Raw genomic sequence first — 21,329 nt, 5'->3', positions numbered from 1 at the left:
CTGCACACACTGATCTTCTATGTTGATCACTGGTTTCTCATAAGAAACCAGTGATCAACGATTCTGCCGCATGACTGCTCATGCCTGGATCTCAGGCACTGAGCAGTCATTCGGCGATCAGACAGCGAGGAGGCAGGAAGGGGCCCTCCCGCTGTCCTGTCAGCTGTTCGGGATGCCGCGATTAGCCGCGGCTATCCCGAACAGCCCGACTGAGCTAGTCGGGAACTTTCACTTTCACTTTTAGCCGCGCGGCTCAGCTCTGAGCGTGCGGCTAAAGGGTTAATAGCGATCGGCGCTGCGCGCTATTAGAGGCGGGTCCCGGCTTCACTATGACGCCGGGCCCGCCATGATATGACGCGGGGTTACTTTGTAACCCCGTGTTATATCAGAAGAGCAGGACCAAGGACGTACCGGTACGTCCTTGGTCCTTAAGGGGTTAAAGGGGTATTCCAGGAAAAAAACTTTTTTGTTTACATCAACTGGCTCCAGATAGTTAAACAGATTTGTGAATTACTTCTATTAAAAAATCTTAATCCTTTCAAAAAATTATCAACTGCTGAGGTTGGGTTGTTGTTTTCTGTCTGGCAACGGTGCTCTCTGCTGACATCTCTGCTTGTCTTGGGAACTGCACAGAGTAGAAGAGGTTTGCTATGGTGCTTTGGTTCTGATTTGCTTCTAAACTGGGCGGTTCCCGAGACACGTGTCATCAGAGAGCACTTAGACAGAAAAGAACAACTCAACTTCAGCAGGTCATAAGTACTGAAAAGATTAAGATTTTTTAATAGAAGTAATTTACAAATCTCTTTAACTTTCTGGAGCCAGTTGATATTTAAAAAATAAACTTTTTTCCTGGATGACCCCTTTAACCCCTTAAGGACTCAGACCATTTTGGCCTTAAGGACTCAGACAATTTAATTTTTACGTTTTCATTTTTTCCTCCTCGCCTTCTAAAAATCATAACTCTTTTATATTTTCATCCACAGACTAGTATGAGGGCTTGTTTTTTGCGCGACCAGTTGTCCTTTGTAATGACTTCACTCATTATATCATAAAATGTATGGCACAACCAAACAACACTATTTTTGTGGGGAAATTAAAACGAAAAACGCAATTTTGCTAATTTTGGAAGGTTTTGTTTTCACGCCGTACAATTTCTGGTAAAAATGACGTGTGTTCTTTATTCTGAGGGTCAATATGATTAAAATGATACCCATTATTATATACTTTTATATTATTGTTGCGCTTAAAAAAAATCACAAACTTTTTAACCAAATTAGTACGTTTATAATCCCTTTATTTTGATGACCTATAACTTTTTTATTTTTCCGTATAAGCGGCGGTATGGGGGCTCATTTTTTGCGCCATGATCTGTACTTTTTTTTGATACCACATTTGCATATAAAAATCTTTTAATACATTTTTTATAATTTTTTTTAAATAAAATGTATTAAAAAAGTAGGAATTTTTGACTTTTTAAATTTTTTTCGTTCATGCCGTTCAACCTACGGGATCATTAACATTTTATTTTAATAGTTCGGACATTTACGCACGCGGCGATACCAAATATGTCTATAAAAAAAAGTTTTTTACGCTTTTTGGGGGTAAAATAGGAAAAAACGGACGTTTTACTTTTTCATTGGGGGAGGGGATTTTTCACTTTTTTTTTACTTTTACTTTTACATTTTTTTACATTTTTTTTTACACTTGAATAGTCCCCATAGGGACTATTCATAGCAATACCATGATTGCTAATACTGATCTGTTCTATGTATAGGACATAGAACAGATCAGTATTATCGGTCATCTCCTGCTCTGGTCTGCTCGATCACAGACCAGAGCAGGAGATGCCGGGAGCCGCACGGAGGAAGGAGAGGGGACCTACGTGCGGCGTTATGAATGATCGGATCCCCGCAGCAGCGCTGCGGGCGATCCGATCGTTCATTTTAATCGCGAACTGCCGCAGATGCCGGGATCTGTATTGATCCCGGCACCTGAGGGGTTAATGGCGGACGCCCGCGAGATCGCGGGCGTCGGCCATTGCCGGCGGGTCCCTGGCTGCGATCAGCAGCCGGGATCAGCCGCGCATGACACGGGCATCGCTCCGATGCCCGCGGTTATGCTTAGGACGTAAATGTACGTCCTGGTGCGTTAAGTACCACCTCACCAGGACGTACATTTACGTCCTGCGTCCTTAAGGGGTTAAGATTAAAATGGGTTTGATCCTTAAGGGGTTAAAAACGTGATATCTTCTAGTTTAATAAAAAGAAAAATCCCTTACTATTTTTCTTACTGCATCCTCATCGAAACCTTTGAGCTTATGAAGGGTCTAATTATAAGAGGTATGTCTTACAAGAAGAAGTTTGCTATGGGGATGTGCTCCTGCTCTGGACAGTTCCTGACCATGAACAGAGGTGTCAGCAGAGAGCACTGTGGTCAAACTGGAAAGGAATACAGTCAATATAGAAAATGAACCAGCTCACCGCCTGTAGATGTTGTATGATAGGAAAGAACTCCAGGTTATATAGGAAGCACGGAATACAGGTCTAAGCTGCAAATCTTGGTATGAACAGTAACGCAAAAGGTGCAAAAAATTGCAAAAAATTCCAGCTCCCCAAAATATCTGTAAAACCCAAAAATGTATTAAATCATATTAAAATGATATGGTTTCGAACCATATGGTTCTTAGTCATGGCAAATCCTAGTATGCCAAATGCATCCTATTTATACTGTGATCCTGTATGAACTGAACGGCAAACAAATAATTAGGAACGCCCATCAAAGACGAAGGTTCCGAGGAGGCAACAGAACAATGATCACACAGGCGAACACCTAAACCAATAAAGCAAGACTACGTAGGTTACATAGAGTTGTATGTGTATATATCTATAAAATAGATAATGCACTAAAGTAGTGTAAAAGAGAAAAAGAAAGAGAAAAGGAAAACCACAGCAATTAGCACATATATGGGATTATATCGTCATCAAAATCTCCCCATAATTATTGAAAAGGAGAAAATAAGTATATATCAAATATTGCAGATATGTTGCAGTGTATAGCAAACAAAAAAAAAAAGGTAAAACAGAGAGAAAAAGAAAAAAACATATATTGAGAAATGCAGGTGAAAAGACAACATAATTGTATATAAATACTTAGTTATTCACACATTGCGTTACAGACATAAGATGCAAATGCATGCACACAATGAACATCCTGCGATTACAGAATATGAGGGACATTTATCATTCAATATAGACATTTTTTTGCTTTCTATCCTTGTCGCTTGAATGTCGCAGATAAGGAAAAATAGCGACTTATATGCGACTTTTGCAACAGAAGTTTCCGAGCGTTTGGTGTATCAGTACACCGTTTTCTGTTTTAGACATGCACTGCACCCTTATTTATCATATGCGACTTTTACTAAAAGTTGTAAATTATTGCGCTAACTCCGAATTCTGGGCGCATTAGTACTCACACCAATAGGACACGTACCAAACCACTCTACCCTTCGCAAAACAAGGGGGGAGAATTACCAAACCTGTCCAGAGGAAAAGTACTCTAACAGAAACTAAGTGAAGGTTCTCCAAAAAGTGTGCCCCCAGCTGTTGTAAAACTACAACTCACAGCATACACTGTCAGATTGTGCATGCATTTTTGACAGCGGCGGTCTAAGGGGTTAATTTACCTCATCAACTATAATTTCGGTTTCGCCTTCTGAGAAATTTTTCTTCTTGCGGCCGCGCTTTTGGGACATCGGGAGGCTTTCCGATGTTTCTGGGGGATCTACTATTTCTTCTGTGTCGGGGACTAGGACCTCTTCACACGACGGTCGGGGCATTTTACCAGACGTGCTGGGAGCGGACATGGCACCAGACTGTCTGGCGGGCAGACTGATTAAACCCGTGAAAGTTGGTGGTGGTGTATAAAACCACGTGAGAGTGCGGGATTCTGAGGAAAAGAAGGTGTAAAAAAAAGTGTAAGTTAGAGCTTTAAAAAAACGTCTACAGCGGCGGGGAATTCATTAAGGAGGGTAGACATAGATGATAAATTACACGCTGATACACAATAATTTAGAAGGAAAAAAAGCATTAGAAAAAGAGTGCAGTACACTTTTAATGATAAATGCCTGCCAATATATGTATTTTATTAGAATATGAGTATGAAATAGAAATAATTATAATATATTGTCATTCGTGCCATGCGTTTAGAATATGTCATTGTTCACAATCTGCATTTATATGACAAACTGGCTGATAGACGTTAAAGAAAAATTGCAGGGTCATGAATATGGTACATTATACTTCACACAGTGCGTGATGTAATGGGAAACAAGCCTATCCTATAGAAGATTAACGTCTATAGTTAGATATGAATAGGCTACTACTATTTCCTCAATTATGTAAAATATAACAGCACCACTATGTAAGTGAAAATAAAAAATAAATATGAATGGATAACTAAAACCAGCATTAGGAAAAATTAAGTATCAGAAACAATCCCTTAATAGATGTAATGTAAATCTTGACGAAAATGTAATCCAAGTGGAAAACATGATTGTAACCTTAGAATCCAAAAAGCTTCTCTCATTCTAACTTTACGATGCCAATCTCCTCCACGGAGAGGGCCTGTTACTTTTTCTATACCCATGATCTTTAAACATGAGGTGTCACCTTGATTTACCACTATTGTATGTCTGGATAAACCTGACATTCCTTTTGTATTGAAAGACGGAGAATGCAGATGTTCATATATGCGACGTTTTAGTTTTCTTGTAGTACACCCAATATACTGTATGTTAAAGATATATCACTAGATATATTACATATGTAGAATTGCAATTTATGAACAATTTAATGTGATATTCATCATTTGTAATAGCAGATTTAAAGATATTAGATTTATGCATGTATGGACATAAATTGCATTTATTTTGAGAGCATTTGAAATTGCCTTGAGTATGAAGCCATGATCGATTATTATTTTTGCATAATGTAAATAATCACTAGGACACAACATATTTGATAAGGTGCAGCCTCTTTTTGCTACACATTTCACACCTTGCTGTAATACAGTGTCATGGTCTCATTTTCATACAATACTGGGAGATGTTTGAGGATATTTTTTATTTTTGTGAATTCTGCACTATAAGCAGTTGAAAAAACTATAGATAAATTTTTTTGTACCTGAATGATTATGCACAGATTCATTTTTGTTTTTAGATTGTAAATAACTTGCTCTCGATCTGTGAACAACTGCATTCTCCGCTTTAGCGGTCATTGTTAGAGGAAGCTCGTTTGCCTCTCACAAATTCACCTTTTGATAAATTGTTCACCACATGTTTGGGGTGGCAGCTATAGTAATGTAGAATATTATTACCAGATGTCGGTTTTCCATATAATTTTGTTTGAATATTGTGATTATTTGAAATACCAGTTAGTGCAACATCTAAAAAATTTAATGAGTTGCCACCCCATTCCAGTGTGAATTTTAAACCAAGGTTGTTCATGTTTATTTCATCAAGAAATTCACATGCCTCTTTTTTAGATTTAGTCCAAATAATTAAGAGATCATCTATATGTCGGCCATACCCGCCCTCCCCAGAAAGGAGTGGGCTGGTGGCCGAATAAAGATGCGTCTCTTCCCAATATGCCATATAAAGATTTGCCAATGTAGGGAAGAAACGAGCTCCCATTGGACAACCTGTCACTTGCAAATAATATTGACGATTGAAACAAAAACATTTTTGGAAAGAAATACACAATTTTATCTGTGGCATACAGTAGCTCATAAGTACTGGAAGGCTTAACATTTTTAAATAGAATTAATTTAACCCCTTAAGGACACAGGGTTTTTGCCATTGTTGCACTTTTGTATTTTCCTCATCACCTTCTAAAAATAAAAAATAATGCTTTCAATTTTGCACCTACAGACCCATATGAGGGCTTGTTTTTTGAGCAACCAATTTTACTTTGTAATGGCATCAATCATTTTACCACCCAATCTATGGCAAAATTGGAAAAAATATATTTGTAAGACAAAAATGAATTTAAAAAAACCCCACAATTTTTACATTTTTGTGAGCTTCTGTTTCTACGCAGTGCACTTTTTGGTAAAAATTACACCTTCTCTTTATTCTGTATGTCCATAAGATTAAAATGATACCCTACTTATATAGGTTGGATTTTTTCTTACTTCTGGAAAAAATCATAACTACATGCACGAAAATTAAGACGTTTAAAAATGTCCTATTCTGACCCTCATTACTTTTTTATTTCTGCATACAGGGTGGCATGAGGGCTAATTTTTGCGCTGTGATCTGAAGTTTTTATCAGTACCATTTTTGTTTTGATCGGACTATAACATGCATTACACTGATTGAATACACTGATCAATGTTCTGCCATAGCATTGCATTGATCAGTGTTATCGGCAGTCGATTGCTCAAGCCTGGATCTCAGGCTTGGAGCAATCAAGCACCGATCGGACAGTCAGGAGAAAGGTAAGAAGACTCCTACGGTCCTCTCAGCGTGGCGGACCCGAACTGCCCACTGAGCTAACCGGCGATACTTTTCTACCGGGATAGTATCAGACATCAGCCAGATCGGCAATGTCCGGTATTAGCTGCAGGTCCTGGATGCTTATAGCAACTGGGACCTGTTGGGTATAAAGCGCTCTCAGCTCCTGAGCTCGCTTCACATAACGGAAGCCGATGCAGGATGTAAATATATGTCCTGTGTGGTTAAGAGGTTACAAATCTGTATAACTTGCTGGCACCGGTTGATTTAAAAACATTTGTTTTCCACTGAAGGACGCCTTTAATGTTCTCTATGTACCTCTATGGGAAGGTGTTTTGCACACAAAGTGTTAAATACGTCCTGTGTGAACTGTGCTTCAATGTGGTGGAGTGACTGCTGGATGGTAGTGAGATCATTCACCACAGGGCTGCAAGGTATTGTAGTTTCAAGAACAGCTTGCATGGAAGGGAACTCAGATGTGCTGCAGTGGGTGGGGTGATTGATGTGAAGGAGGAATAAAAGTGACCTCACTCTTACAAACAAGGTATCCTGGGACTTTTAGTTGGAGGAAGGAATTTTAAAAGGGAATAGCCATTTCACTAAAAGAAAGTAGCAGCATTATGGTGGACTCATAACAAAACCATTTAGTGCCAAAGACAAGCACATATCTTTTCTAAGCATGTCCATTACTGCCTGGCAGGTAAGAACTAAGGTCAAAAGATAGCATCTTTTAAAATGCCTTTTCAGGCAGCGCAACTTCTGCCCAAATCAAGCATCGACAAAATACTAATTATGAGCCTGTATGTGTACACTGTATATTCATATGTTTTTGTAGATTGTAAGAACCCATATTTTTTCCTGATTATAGCCAGATACTGAAACATATTCTTTTTTCTGATTGTATTTTTATATATATACATTTTTTTTCATTTTTTTTACATTATTATGTGGGCAGCCATATTGGCTAAGCTATTTTAACCCCTTAAGGACCAGGGTTTTTTCCATTTTTGCATTTTCGTTTTTTGCTCCTTGCCTTGCCTTTTCAATTTTGCACCTACAAATCCATATGATTGCTTATTTTTTGTGCCGCCAATTCTACTTTGTAATGAAGTCATTCATTTTGCCCAAAAATCTACGGTGAAACGGAAAAAAAAATCATTGTGCGACAAAATAGAAAAAAAACGCAGTTTTGTAAATTTTGGGGGCTTCCGTTTCTACGTAGTAAATTTTTCGTAAAAATGACACCTTATCTTTATTCTGTAGGTTCATACGATTAAAATGATACCCTACTTATATAGGTTTGATTTTGTCGTACTTCTGGAAAAAATCCTAACTACATGCAGGAAAATTAATACGTTTAAAATTGTCATCTTATGACCCCTATAACTTTTTTATTTTTCTGTGTATGGGGCGGTATGAGAGCTCATTTTTTGCGCCGTGATCTGAAGTTTTTAACGGTACCATTTTTGCATTGATAGGACTTATTGATCGCTTTTTATTCATTTTTAAATTATATAAAAAGTGACCAAAAATTGCACTATTTTGGACTTTTGAATTTTTTTGCGCGTACGCCATTGACCGAGCGGTTTGATTAACAATATATTTTTATAATTCGTACATTTCTGCATGCGGTGATACCATATATGTTTATCTTTATTTTTATTTACACTGTTTTTTTTTTTTATGGGAAAAGGGGGGGGATTCAAACTTTTAATAGGGGAGGGGTTAAATGATCTTTATTCACTTTTTGTTCACTTTTTTTATGCAGTGTTATAGCTCCCATAGGGACCTATAACACTGCACACACTGATCTTTATCATTGATCACTGGTTTCTCACAGGAAACCAGTGATCGATGATTCTGCCGCTTGACTGCTCATGCCTGGATCTCAGGCACTGAGCAGTCATTCGGCGATCGGACAGCGAGGAGGCAGGTAGGGGCCCTCCCGCTGTCCTGTAAGCTGTTCGGGATCCCGAACAGCCCACTGAGTTAACCGGCAGCTTTTACTTTCACTTTTAGCCGCGGCTAAAGGGTTAATAGCGCGCGGCGCCGCGATCGGCGCTGCGCGCTATTAGCGGCGGGTCCCGGCTTCACTACGACGCCGGGCCCGCCGTGATATGATGCGGGGATACTGTGTAACCCTGGGTTATATCACGGGAGCAGGTACGTCCTTGGTCCTTAAGGGGTCAAACAACATCTAGTGATATGCTTCTCAGCAGGATCCATGGACATAGAAAACAACAGACTGAAGCTGTCCTACCTGGCTGAATTAAATACACTATTGAGCATAATCTGAGGTCTTTACAGAAATCATTAGTCAGGGATAGTGTTGAGCAGCATAGGCCATATTCGAATTCGCGAATATTCGCGAATATATGGACGAATATTCGTCATATATTCGCGAATATTCGCATATTCGTAATATCCTCGTTTCATTTCCGCATGCGCAAAAAATCGCGCATGCAAAAATTTACGTAAAAATGAATATAAACGAAAATTCGCATATACGAAAATTAGCATATGCACATTTTCGCATATGCAAAAATTTGCGTGCCAGTTTCACACAGTACTATTAGAGCCTTCTTTATACCAAACAAGCTAGAAGGAGAGAGAGATGATCACTGTGATGTGTACTGTGAAAAAATAAAAAACAAACAAAAAAAAAAAGAATATTCGTAATTACGAATATATAGTGCTACATTCTCGAATATTCGCAAATTCGCGAATTTGCGATATTCGCGAATAAAATTCGCTTTGCGAATATTCACGAGCAACACTAGTCAGGAAGGGGGATGCTGATCTCTGCTGTGAATGGTGTTGTATCCAGTACTATCTCTCTACCTTTTACTATACTCCGTGTCTGCTCTGGAAAGAAAGGCATAACTGGGAAATGATCTGCACTGAATATGAAGTTTCAGCTTCATTTAGCCCTAGTGGCCGAAGTGGTAACTACAAGCTTTCAGGATTATTATAAATAAATAGATGGTAAAATGCTAAATTAGAGAAAAACCATAATTAAACAAACATTCTTTAAAAATATGGTTAACATACAAACATGATTTAAACAACGGGTCCTTTTTTTGGTGACATATTTCTTTTAACCTGTTAGGGACGAAGGGCGTATGCATACGCCCTTGCGTCCTGGTACTTAAGGACGAAGGGCGTATCCATACGCCCGTGGGAATTTCGGCCCCCGCCGCGCGCCGGGCGGGGACCGGGCCGGGGTGACTGCTGATATCTATCAGCAGGCACCCCGTGCAAATGCCCAGGGGGGTCATAAGACTCCCCCATGTCGGCGATCGGCGCAAATCGCAAGTGAATTCACACTTGCGATTTGCGCCGATTACGGGTCATTACGGGTCTATGGTGACCCGGTGACCCGGAATAGAAGGGGGATCGCGGGTGTCTAAGACACCCACGATCCCCCTAAAGCCATAGGAGTGAGGTGGCAGAGTTGCCACCCCTCCTATCTCTGCTATTGGTGGTCTAGACGCGGCCACCAATAGCAGATCAGGGGCTTACTTTCATTTTCCCCGTCCTGCCCTCCCACAATAGGCGGGCCAGAACGGGGAAAACGAAGAGGAGCGGCGCCGGAGTCCACTTACCCCTCCAGAGGCAGCGGAGCAACGGGGATCGGCGGCGGCGACGGAGATCTGCGGCGGCGTGCGGCAGAAGAGGACGGCTCCCGGATGCGATGGAAGCCGGTGAGTATTTGCCTAGCAACATCTAGAGGGCTACAGTCTGAGACCACTATAGTGGTCTCTAGACTGTAGCCCTCCAGATGTTGCAAAACTACAACTCCCAGCATGCCCAGACAGCTGTTTGCTGTGTGGGCATGCTGGAATTTGTAGTTTAGCAACAGCTGGAGGTCTGCAGTTTAGAGACCACTGCACAGTGATCTCTATACTGCCCTCTAGATCTTGCAAAACTACAACTCCTAGCATGCCCACACAGCTGTTTGCTGTCTGGGCATGCTGGGAGTTGTAGTTTTGCAACATCTGGAGGTCCACAGTTTGGAGATGACTGTTCAGTGGTCTCTAAATTGTAGCACTCCAGATGTTGCAAAACTACAAATTCCAGCATGCCCACACATAAAACAGCTGTCTCGGCATGCTGGGAGTTGTAGTTGCGTACCTCCAGCTGTTGCATAACTACATCTCCCAGCATGCCCTTCTGTGATCAGACATGCTGGGAATTGTAGTTTTGCAACAGCTGGAGGCACACTGTTTGGAAAATACTGAGTTAGGTAACAGAACCCAACTCAGTATTTTCCAACCAGTGTGCCTCCAGCTGTTTCAAAACTACAACTCCCAGCATGTACTGACAGACCGTGCATGCTGGGAGTTGTAGTTTTGCAACAGCTGGAGGCTCACTGGTTGGAAAATACTGAGTTAGGTAACAGAACCTAAGTGAAGATTTTCCAACCAGTGTGCCTCCAGCTGTTGCAAAACTACAACTCCCAGCATGTACTGACAGACCGTGCATGCTGGGAGTTGTAGTTTTGAAACAGCTGGAGGTTTGCCCCCCCCCCCCCCCATGTGAACGTACAGGGTACAGTCACACGGGCAGGTTTACAGCAAGTTTCCTGCTTCAAGTATGAGCTGCGGCAAATTTTTCGCCGCAGCGCAAATTCCTAGCGGGAAACTCACCGTAACCCGCCAGTGTGAATGTACCCTAAAAACACTACACTATACTAACACCTAATAAAGAGTAAAACACAACATATACACCCCCTTACACTGTCCCCCCCCCCCCCCCAATAAAAAGGAAAAAATGTATTGTACAGCAGTGTTTCCAAAACGGAGCCTCCAGCTGTTGCAAAACAACAACTCAACAACAAAAAACGTGGTCTCAAATGGCTGGAGGTGCTCAACCCCAAATGCAGTTGTGCATATATACTGGGGGAGCAGATCCTACCCTTGTAGTCCGTTGCTAGGGGCGATCCCCAGCATAAAAATGCATACAATGGAGGATGCCTGCAGCAGACTACAAGTGCCACAATAGAATCCTACACCAGATAAACGGTGTGGATGTGTAACAATTAGAATACTACAATACAGAAATTTAGGTGCACTACTGTGGTAGATGTATACAATGACATTGGCTAATCCCTCAACACTGATGTTAAAATTGAGACATTCGCCAGTGTATCCTTATATGAAGGACACACCAGAGCCCACACACCTACGCCAAGGTTTCTCAGATGGCGCGGGACCTAACGCTAACCTACCTGTGCGTAATAAGCAAAAAACAGGGGCCAGTGGGCAATTACAGCAGCACTAGGTCGACATGCAGCCTGCTCCCAGTTCCCTCCAGCGTGACTAAGCACACATACAATGGAAGGGGGGAGAGAGGCTACAAGCCCCACCCAAGTTGGCTGATATAGGTGCATGGCCTCACAGGTGCAACCCTAATGCTGCCTGGAAAATGTTCAAGGTGCATTAACATATGGAGTTTACACACCTCCGCCCCTAGCCTCGCCCCTAGCAACGGACTACAATGGCAGGATCTGCTCCCCCAGTATATATGCACAACTGCATTTGGGGTTGAGCACCTCCAGCCATTTGAGACCACGTTTTTGTTGTTGTTTGTAAATTTATACGTGGAGGTGTGTAAACTCCATATGTTAATGCGCCTTGAACATTTTGCAGGCAGCAATAGGGTTGCACCTGTGAGGCCATGCACCTTTATCAGCCAACTTGGGTGGGGCTTGTAGCCTCTCTCCCCCCTTCCATTGTATGTGTGCTTAGTCACGCTGGAGGGAACTGGGAGCAGGCTGCATGTCGACCTAGTGCTGCTGTAATTGCCCACTGGCCCCTGTTTTTTGCTTATTACGCACAGGTAGGTTAGCGTTAGGTCCCGCGCCATCTGAGAAACCTTGGCGTTGGTGTGCGGGCTCTGGTGTGTCCTTCATATAAGTATACACTGGCGAATGTCTCAATTTTAACATCAGTGTTGAGGGATTAGTCAATGTCATTGTATACATCTACCACAGTAGTGCACCTAAATTTCTGTATTGTTGCAAAACAACAACTCCCAGCATTTCCGGACAGCCACTGACTGTCCAGGCATGCTGGGAGTTTAGCAACAGCTGGAGGCACCCTGTTTGGGAATCATTGGTGTAGAATACCCCTATGTCCACCCCTGTGCAATCCCTAATTTAGTCCTCAAATGCGCATGGCGCTCTCTCACTTTGGAGCGCTGTCGTATTTCAAGGCAACAGTTTAGGGCCACATATGGGGTATCGCCGTACTCGGGAGAAATTACACTACAAATTTTGGGGGGCTTTTTCTCCTTTTACCCCTTGTGAAAAGGAAAAGTTGGGGTCTACACCAGCCTGTTAGTGTAAAAAAAAAAAATTTTTACACTAACATGCTGGTGTTGCCCTTTACTTTTTATTTTCACAAGAGGTAAAAGGAAAAAAAGACCCCCAAAATCTGTAACGCAATTTCTCTTGAGTATGGAAATACCCCATATGTGGGCGTAAAATGATCTGCGGACGCACAACAAGGCTCAGGAGTGAAAGCACACCGAGTTCATTTGATGCCTAAATTGGTGATTTGCACAGGGGTGGCTGATTTTACAGCGGTTCTGACATAAATGCAAAAAAATAAATACCCACATGTGACCCCATTTTGGAAACTACACCCCTCGTGTAATGTAATAAGGGGTACAGTGAGCATTTACGCCCCACAGGGGTCTGAAAGATTTTTGGAACAGTGGTACGTGAAAATGAAAATTTTTCTTTTTTTGTTTGCACAGCCCACTGTTCCAAAGATCTGTCAAACGCCAGTGGGGTGTAAATGCTCACTGTACCCCTTATTACATTCTGTGAGGGGTGTAGTTTCCAAAATGGGGTCACATGTGGGGGGGTCCACTGTTCTGGCACCACGGGGGGCTTTGTAAATGCACATGGCCCCCGACTTCAATTCCAAACAACTTATCTCTCTAGAAGCTCAATGGCGCTCCTTCTCATCTGAGCGTTGTAGTTCGCTCGCAGTGCACTTGACGTCCAAACATGGGGTATTTCCATACTCAGAAGAAATGGGGTTACAAATTTTGGGGGGCATTTTCTCCTATTACCCTTTGTAAAAAAGTAAAATTTGGGGAAAAACCAGTATTTTGTGGAAAAATATTTTTTTTTCATTTACACATCCGACTTTAACAGAAAGTTGTCAAACACCTGTGGGGTGTTAAGGCTCACCGTACCCCTTGTTACGTTCCTTGAGGGGTGTCGTTTCCATAATAGTGTGCAATGTGTTTTTTTTTGCTGTTCTGGCACCATAAGGGCTTCCTAAATGGGACATGCCCCCCAAAAACCATTTCAGAAAAACTCACTCTCCTAAATCCCATTGTTGCTCCTTCGCTTCTGAGCCTTCTAGTGCACCCGCCGAACACTTGACATACACATATGAGGTATTTTCTTACTCGAGAGAAATTGGGTTACAAATTTTGAGAGGATTTGTTTCCTTTTACCCCTTGTAAAAATTCAAAAATTGGGTCTACAAAAACATGCCAGTGTAAAAAATGAAGATTTTGAATTTTCTCCTTTACTTTGCTGCTATTCCTGTGAAACACCTAAAGGGTTAAAACGCTGACTGAATGTCATTTTGAATACTTTGAGGGGTGCAGTTTCTATAATGGGGTCATTTATCGGGTATTTCTAACCAGAAGACCCTTCAAATCCACTTCAAACCTGAACTGGTCCCTGAAAAATTCCGATTTTGAAAATTTTGCGAAAAATTGGAAAATTGTTGCTGAACTTTGAAGCCCTCTGATGTCTTCCAAAAGTAAAAACTCATCAAATTTATGATGCAAACATAAAGTAGACATATTGTATATGTGAATCAATATATAATTTATTGTTCATGAAATTTTAGAATTTTTCACCAAGAAAGGATGCAAGTATCGCCGAAAATTTACCACTAACATAAAGTACAATATGTCACGAAAAAACAATCTCGGAATCAAATTTATAAGTAAAAGCATTCCAGAGTTATTAATGCTTAAAGTGACAGTGGTCAGATTTGCAAAAAATGCTCCCGTCCTTAGGGTCATAATGGGCTCCGTCCCCAAGGGGTTAAAGGTGTATTCACACATACAGTACCCTGCGCATATTTGATGAGCATATTTGAAGCTGCAGATTTTATGCTGCAGAGTTCAATGCAAACTAAATGACTAAACTCAGTTTCAAATTTGCAGCTTCAATTCCTGCACATCAAATATGCACAGGATACTGTACATGTGAATAGACCATAAAGGGGTTTTTCACTTAACATGCCTTATTTGAAATATTTTTGAAAAAAAAATTCAGCATCCTCTACTTTCAGAGCAATAACAGATTCCTCACTGGTGTAAGTCACTGAGGAAAACTACAGGGGAGGAATGTGGGTCAGTATTACACACATTAGGATTATTTCTTGTAATGAGATATGTTAGGGGGAAAATTTTCATATTTTCATATTTATTAATTATTTAAAGAAAATCTTTGTACTACCTACAGGCAAAGTTTTGGTGTAAAGAAAAACCTTTCTCAAGAAATGCTAGAAACAATTATCTTACCGTAGAAATGTGCAAAAATCTATTACAATATTCAAAAATTCCCAAACAATAAATCAAATATGTCTAATTACCACTGGTAGTGTGTAAGTTATGCTATTGTCAATCTCTTCAGCTATTATATTTCTAAATTTTTTACTTATTTTTTGTTGTTTTGTTGTTTTTTTTCATTCTATTTCATCCATACAAATCCATTTCTTAAAGGGGGTTGTGCGCTGCCCTAATTTTCAGAGCTCCGCTCACAGCGTCCGGAAGTTCATTACTCCGAACGCTGTGTGCGGGCTTCCGTGTTCGCTGCTGCCGAGTGTGACGTTATGCCCGGCCCCTCGCCCGCCCCCTCGTGACATCTTGCCCACCCCCTCGTGACGTCACACCCGCACCCTCTACCAAAGTCTATGGGAAGGGGGCGTGACAGCGGTCGCGCCCCCTTCCCATAGACTTTCTTTGAGGGGGTTGGCGAGACGTCACGAGGGGGCAGGCGAGACCTCGCGAGGGGTTGGGTGTGACGTCACGCCCGGCGGCTGCGAACACGGAAGCCCGCACACAGAGTTCGGAGTAATGAATTTCTGGACGCTGTGAGCGGAGCTCCGAAAGTCAGGGCAGCGCACAACCTCTTTAAGCAAAACAGCGGAGCCAATATACAAATTCTTCATTTAATAACATTATCAGTGGTGCTCGATCCACTATCCAGTTTAAGAAAAGTGATGCAATTAACTACATATTTTAACCTCTATTGTTCCCCTAATTGCACAAAGTTAAAAAGTGAGTGTGAATTCTTGAGTCTCCGGCAGGGATCAGTGAAAATTAGTGATCACCCCAACAACTTGGTCGATCAGCTTTAAAAGGGCACTCTGCATTTAGACATGTCTGATCGGGGGAGGGCAACAATCTCCGGGCCGACACTGCAGCGTTACAGACACGGTAGCCTAGGTTGCCTAAGCCACGCCACACCCCTTCCCATAGACATGAATGGCGGGAGCGTGGTGGGACGTCACAATCATGGAAGCCCCAGGCTTTCATGTCCATAACGCCGCAGCACTGGCCTGGAGACCCAGTGGATGGACTACCCACAATCACACATGTTATTCCCTATCCTTTGAATGGGGGATAACATGTCTAGGGACAGAGTACTCCTTTAAATGAGTACCGTAGTCCAGTCCTGAAAAACGTATCCCCCATCCTAAGGATAGGAGATAAGTTTCAGATTGCGGGGGGTCTGACCCATACGGGGCTCTGGCTCTCCGACCAGAAGCGGCAGCCAACACGCCCCCTCAATACAGCGCTCTGGCAGAGCCGGAGATTTCCGAAAGCAGCGCTCTGGCTCTGCGATAGAGTTGTATTGAGGGGGCATGTCAGCTGCCGTTTTGTGCGGTGGTTGACACGCCCCCTTCCTGCGGGCTCCCAGGGCCCCATACGGGAGATCCCAGTCAACAGGGAAATTATCCCTTTATTAGACAAACATCAGGGAAGTTAGACAGGTTACAAGAGACAGAGTCAGGATAAGCAAGGGTCAAACCAGGTCCAAGGTAAGAGTAAGGTCCAAGTCAGAAGGCAAAAGGCAAAGTCAGAGGACAGGCAACCAGTCAGAATCCATGAAAAGCTGGGTAAAACATTGAGTTAAAAGCTATTGAGGCTTTCCAGAAGACCAATGGCAGCAGTGCAGTTGCTGGTTTTAATATCTCACTCCAAGAGGTGTGAGTGCCGGTGACACAGCTGATTGGTCAGACATTAACTCCACCTAATTGTTCAGTAGGATTGTCAGTAATATGTGCAGAGCTGGTCATCATAGAAACCCCAGAACTCTTCCTGCGGCACCCTGCCCAGGAGCGAGGATGAGTACATTTATGACATATATAACTTGCTATTACCTTCCTATACTGATGCATAAGGGGTAACTTCTTTAGCGGGGCACCCCTTTAGCTATATATATAATATTTGGTTTGCTATATAGATAGATATGGGGGACACGTGGATGGGAGACACATTTTGATTGAAAAGTGCACTAAAAGCCTCCATTTTTTTTTACCAAGAGTGCGGCTGCAATATACAGGGAAGTACAGATATTACAAAATAATGCCAGTATTTATCCTGGCACCAGAAGAGACAAAGAATCCACAGGGCTAACATAGGCAAACAGTGGATCAGATTATGACATAGATAAAGCTTAATACAGAAAGGAAGAACATGTAAAATATACAGATACAAAATGAGAACATCCTGCCATGTACTGCCTACCTACCATTTCCATTTGTGCTTCATCAGGGGGCGTATCTAAAACCCTCAGCCAGGTGGGTATAAATATGTTACTTAGACCAATAGGAATGAGCCATCAAATGTCTGACATACATACTACCCAATAGATAGAGAATACTAACACCTGACCAGCAATAGTTAATGAAGAAAATGCCTGTAGATCACAGCCATAACTGCACAATGCGGTGAAAGTATATGATCGCGGTCCGCCGGCATCTGATGTCATAAACGCAACTCGTGCATTGAAGTGATGCGCACAATAGCGCCATAGCTCTGGAGCAGAGTCGGGCGGCAGTGGAAGTAAAAATACGTCATAGGGTATAGACATGTGATCGGAGGTCCGGTCACATGACTTATGCGTCGGCATACAGGGCGGAGCTTGGTGTAGCTCCATACTGAATGCCGAAGAGTAAGCAGTCGGCGTGCAGACAGGGGTATAAAATTCACCTAGTGGACGCAGAGTGCATGGACAAATGAATAAAAAATTATAATGAAAATTGCTGGCCAGCAAAAACAAAATTACAAAAACAAACAAACATACAAAGATGGACCACATAAAGCCAAAAAAGAATGTGCAAAAACTTAAAAATAAAGAAAAAACTGTGTAGTTTAGCCAAACGTGAGCATATGAGCATATTGTCTCATATGCCTGCGTTTGTTTGGCTGCACTACACAGTTTTTTTTTTCTTTATTTTTGAGTTTGTGCACCTTATTTTTTTGATTTTATTTTGTCCATCCTTGCATGTTTGTTTGTTTTGTAATTTTGCCGTGGAACACAGGTGAGTGGAAACAGTGATACAAATGTGAATATATCAATTAAATATACAACTTTTAGACAGTTCATTTATAAAGTACCAAATATACAACATGCTAGAGGAAGACTCCCATATCTCTTCTGTCATTTAACTCTGCATTTTCTTGCACTCGTGTTCTTAGTATCCAATTAGCCTCCATTGTTCGTAACTTTTGAACAATATCCTAACCTCCTTCTGCATTAACTCTTTGTATACCCAAAATGTTCATTTATCTGTACATCCATCATGTTCTGTATTGATGTGTTCTATTAATCTCGGTGAGTTTTTGCCAGTGGTAATAGATCAAATATGCTCTCTAAAGCGTACATTAACTGGTCTGATTGTACTGCCAATGTAATACCGTTTACATTTGCATGTTATTGCGTATACAAAATACTGAACTTGCCACCTATGGATACAGTTTTACGTGCCTGATAGTAAGCGCACCAAATACAGTGGCCACGCTTCCAGTTACCTTTTACTTCAGTTTTCTTCAGCCAACTACTTTTATTATTAATTTATTCAGAGAAACGGCTTTTAACTAGGACATCTTTCAAATGTTTTGTACGTTTAAATCTGATCATAGACTTTTGCAATTGAAGCGTACCTAATGTAGGGTCTCTTTCCAGAATTCCCCAATGCGACATGATGGATTTTTTAATGGTCTCTGCTAATGGACTGAATTGGAAAGAAAAAGAAAAGCGGCTGTATGTACTTACAGTGTCTTGTTTAAATCTAGTATGTTTTCAGAGTCTTTCGATCAGTTTTTTGTACTCGTATGAATGCTTTTTCCAGTACATCTTTTGGGTAGCCTCTCATGGAAAGTCATTCCATGAGGGCTGCAGCCTGTCAATCAAATTGATGATCTGAACTGTTAATGCACTGCAACCACAACAGTTGTCCGTAGGTTATAGCTGTTCTAGTGTGAACTGGGTGGTAACTTGAATAATGGAGGATGGTGTTCGTAGCTGTCGGTTTGAAGTATCCTATTGTTTGGAGATGGTCATTGTACAGTATAATATTACTTGGACATCAAGGAATTTTATTTCTTTTGAGTTCCATTTAGATGTGAATTTCATGTTCATTTCATTTGTATTTAAAAAGGTGACAAACTGGTCAAATTCTTCCGGGGACCCATCCCACAGCATGAAGATGTCATGCACGAAACGTAGATAGCATCTTACATGCTTGAGGTATAGGCTCCCGGATGAAAAAACACTTTTCTTCAAAATATGCTAGAAATAAATTGGCCGGCGTGCCCATTGGCGTACCCATCGCTGTGTCGCCATTTTGAGCAAACCATTGTTCATCAAATTGAAAAACATTGTTTTTTAAGATGAAACTTAATGCCTCACAGATAAAATCCACAAGACCCTCACTTTTATTAGTTCTGGTTAAAATTTGTTTAATACATTCAATGGCTTTGTCTTGCGGGATGTCAGATGAAAGTTCCGCAAGGAAAGAAACAGCTACAACCACTGGCATCTACTCACATGATGTGGCATGGTGCCGCCAAATACCTGTCTGTCTAGCTACAAGCAATACAGAAGAAGTAACATTGTACGTGGTGAGTGCCTTTGTATTCTTTTATGAATGGATTTGTCTGCACCTTGCTTTTTCGACGAATGAGCACCACCGTTATAGTACAATGTACTCTGAAAATTCTCCATCAATCAATTCTGTATGCCTCACATTAACATAGAAGGTAGACTAGCAGTGCCTGCACTTTCTACTTATCTCTTGTTGGGCTTTGTAATATCTGTAGTTCCCTGTATTCCATGCTGCTGTTTCCACCATACCCCTTCCACTTTTTCTGTAGTTGTCCATTTGGTGCCTTGTTTTTATATTCTTCTTAAATGTATGTCCATTTTTGTATATTTGTTAAATAAAGTGGTAACCTTTTACATTACTGGGTTCTTTTGTTGATGATATAATATTATTTTTTGTATACTTAGTATTTGCCACAGCAGCGTGCACCTATGTATTAGGTAGTTGTGCCTGGCTATTTTTCTTTTTGTTTTTGCTCTGCAATTTAGGGTGAGTGGTACCCTCTCTAGCCATGCACCCCTCCCTATTCACAGGAGATGTTTTAAATCAATAGTGGATCCTGCATGTCACCCAGTCAGATGCCATATACCCATCAGAGGTGAGTGGAGTAAGTGTTAGGGTCCCATCCAAAATGAGGCCACCGCCGTGTGGTGGATAGGGGACACGTTTTGATCAAAAAGTGCGCTAATAGCATCCAAGAGTGCTGCTGCAACCTTCTTTTTTGTATATATATATGAGAGAGAGAGAGAGAGAGAGAGAGAGAGAGAGAGAGAGAGAGAGAGAGAGAGAGAGAGGCAACCCTTTTAATGGACTTCAGACTTTACGGCAGCCACACATCCTTAAATTTGTTTTTATAAATTAAATGTGTTAAATTAATATCAGAATCATATACCGAATAATGAAAATGTAATATATTCAATTTATAACATGTTCTTTCAGTTGTTGTCTTCAGAAAATAATATTTCATTTTTTGTATTTTAAAAGTTTGTTATTGTTTAAAAAAAATGTAGAGAAATCTGTCTGCAACTATGGAGACTTTTTGTTCTTTACTTGAAGTGCTAAACTGTAGAGTGAACTGTGAGTGATTACACCCATATGTATGAGTAACTAGGGACATCTTCACAACTGTGCTGAGCAGTCAAGCATGTGTTTATAATTCATGTACAGAATAGAATATTTCATTCTATTAAGCAGCAGCAACCATGAAAATTCCTCCTGACAATATATCAAGTGTTGACCGTGCTTTACATATAAATATTGTGTTCATGCTTTAACTTTACTAAGATTTATCTTAAAGGGGTACCCTGGCCCTACGATATCTCATCCCATATGAAAAGGATAGGGAATAAGATGCCTGATCGCAGGGGTTCCGCCGCTGGGGACCCTCGCAATCGTTCATGCAGCACCCCGCTATCATCAGCCTCTGAAGCAAACATCGCTCCGGTCTCATGAATCATGATAACGGGGCCGGAGTATCGTGATGTCACGGCAATATTGTGGGGGTCCTAGCATACTGGAGCGCATTGTACTCCCCTCATAAGTGTATACCACATATGTACATCTATGTGGTGTACCATTTTGTTCCTGTTAAAGTCTTTGAAGTGTATTGTTCTCTATTAAGTATAACCTGTGCGTACATCTAAGTGGTGTACCATTTTGTTCCT

The sequence above is a fragment of the Hyla sarda genome, chromosome 5 (genome assembly GCF_029499605.1).
Source record: "Hyla sarda isolate aHylSar1 chromosome 5, aHylSar1.hap1, whole genome shotgun sequence".
In the NCBI taxonomy this organism is placed as follows: domain Eukaryota; kingdom Metazoa; phylum Chordata; class Amphibia; order Anura; family Hylidae; genus Hyla; species Hyla sarda.
Note: the sequence above shows the minus strand (reverse complement) of the source record.